Source organism: Tupaia chinensis, unplaced genomic scaffold (genome assembly GCF_000334495.1).
Source record: "Tupaia chinensis unplaced genomic scaffold, TupChi_1.0 Scaffold000494_1, whole genome shotgun sequence".
In the NCBI taxonomy this organism is placed as follows: Eukaryota; Metazoa; Chordata; class Mammalia; order Scandentia; family Tupaiidae; genus Tupaia; species Tupaia belangeri.
The window spans coordinates 3236393-3238958 of NW_006160006.1; the positions used below are offsets into that span (position 1 = coordinate 3236393).

The window sequence follows — 2566 nt, forward strand, 5'->3', positions numbered from 1 at the left end:
TTTGCAAGTAAGGTGTACAAACGTCTAAACACCCAGATAACTGGCATGACAATTGCGGGGGTGGTCTATAAGGATGGCATAGTTCTTGGAGCAGATACAAGGGCAACTGAAGGAATGGTTGTTGCTGACAAGAACTGCTCAAAAATACACTTCATATCTCCTAATATTTACTGCTGTGGTGCTGGGACAGCTGCAGACACAGACATGACAACCCAGCTCATTTCTTCCAACCTGGAGCTCCGCTCCCTCTCCGCTGGCTGCCTTCCCAGAGTTGTGACAGTCAATTGGATGCTAAAGCAGATGCTTTTCAGGTGTCAAGGTTACATTGGTGCAGCCCTAGTTTCAGGGGGAGTAGATGTTACTGGACCTCACCTCTACAACAACTATTCCCACAGATCAACTGATAAGTTGCCATATGTCACCGTGGGTTCTGGCTCTTTGGCTGCAATGGCTATGTTTGAAGATAAGATTAGGCCAGATATGGAGGAGGAAGAAGCCAAGAAGCTGGTGAATGAAGCCATTGCAGCTGGCATTTTCAACGACTTGGGGTCTGGAAGCAACATGGACCTCTGCGTCATCAGCAAGAGCAAGCTGAATTTCTTCCATCCCTACTCAGTGCCCAAGAAGGGGACCAGGTTTGGTCGGTACAGGTGTGAGAAAGGGACTACTGCGGTCCGAAAAGGTCACTAGCCTGGAATTCGAGGTGCTGGAAGAAACAGTGCAGACCATGGACACTTCCTGAAGGGTGTTAGTGGCTGATTGGTTGTCATTCTAGAAGACTAGGGTCTTGGAGGCTCCCCGGGATACATTCACTTGGTAGTGTTTGCTGAATGAAATCCAATTAAAAAAAAAAAAAAAAGAGTTTAGTGCAGTCTCTAGTCCCGTTTGTCTGCATTTACAAACATACCTATAAATAATGGAGTCCATCTAAGAAGATGGTTCCGCAGCTTGCTTTTTTTTTCTTCTCATTTCCGACCTCATGGGCATCTGTGCGTATCAGGGCTTAAAATCGACCACATTCTTTTTAGCAGTTGCTTTTTCTTCAAGGAGAGATCAAGGAAAGAGACTGACTTTTATGTCTCCAGGGTTCTTTAGAAATATGAGTGACAGAATTTTGCTTTAATGCAGCAACTTGTCTTATATTTATCCTTATTTTATGTCCTTGAATACAATATCTGCACTGTTTTCAGGAGGAATTTCAAGCAAAACTTTAGTAACTAGCATGTTTTAAATGATGTGTCTATGTATACATTCACTTATATCCCATTTTAATGCATGTGCTTTTTGGTCCTTGTGACCCTCTGGGATCTATCTCTAGGATCTGTCTTTTAATTTGCTATGTGTGAATAAATCATTAGTGTCTTTCGACAGTATTATTGAATTTAATTTCCACAGTAACTCTGTGAGCTAAGCAAGATATTATTATTCCTATTTTACAAAGGAGGAAGTTGTGGCTTAGAGAAACTTGCCTCACCAGAAATGGAGTGTTCCACCCTTTCGCACTGACGGTCTCCATGTCCCCCTACTGTCCCTGGTGTGCTTAGGACTGCACTGTGGAAGTCCAGCAGGTCTGCTCTGAATCCCTGCATCGTCCCTGTTTGGCACCAAGAAACCTGTCCGCTTAGCCTTTTCTGAGTGAATTACTTCACCCTGTTACGTGCACGTGGATAGCGACTTCTGCCATTACCCTCTCCCAGTGTTGTTAGTATAGGAGTAGGTAATGAATATAAACAAATGAGAGTCATGATAGGAATTGTTGGAGAAAATGATTGGGATGGGGTTTGATGTGCCCTGAACAATTTTTATATAGAGGATTCTTTTAATTCATGTCAAGCCTACTGCTTGTGTGTCAGGTAGACACAATTAGTTCTATCATGTGTATGTAGGTTTTTTTTTTTTTGCATGCTCTCTGCTTTATTTTTCCCCCCACACTTTTCTCTCTGATCCATTCCAGTCAATTTTTTCAAATAACCTGAAGAGAAATTCAGACTTGCCTAGATTCTTTAAGAGCTTTTCCTCAGAAGAGCTTAGAAAGTTTTTGAACTGTTAGTATTTATCTTCAAAATAACTCATCATGAAAATGACCGAAATGTTTTCTGAAAGTAGACCACTGGGACCCCTTTAATATGCAAGTGCCACCTGACTCTGGAGACGCATTTTAATTCTGTGAATCTAAGAGCTTTATAGCTGAAACGGTGATTGAAAAAATTAATAGCTGTTTCCTCAAGGGTCTTTGAGTTCTTCAGGGGCCATTTATTGTTTCAACAAGATATTCTCCTCCTAGAATGTGCACCTTATTGTTTAAGAAACAATAGGGGACCCAGAGAGGAATAAGACTTTGCCTATTGAAGTTTGCCTTCTCTTCCTTATATCTGCATGAAAACATGATTTTTCCCCCCTCTGGGATAAAGTATTGAAATCTTTACTCTTTATTCAGAAAGATGCTTTTTTTTTTTTTTTGGACAAAGAGCTAGACTGCATCTTCATCAGCCCGATTTTTCATCCCCGTGGTGTATTTCAATACGTGTAGAAAGATGCTCTGTGGCTCTGGGAAGAAGGCAGTGAG

The 2566-nt window shown here is 41.6% G+C and overlaps 1 pseudogene; it reads left to right on the forward strand.

The window, feature by feature from the left end:
• The window catches only part of LOC102485936 (proteasome subunit beta type-7 pseudogene), a 3427-nt pseudogene extending 2685 nt beyond the window's left edge, over positions 1 to 742 (forward strand).
• Positions 743 to 2566: the final 1824 nt, after the last annotated feature.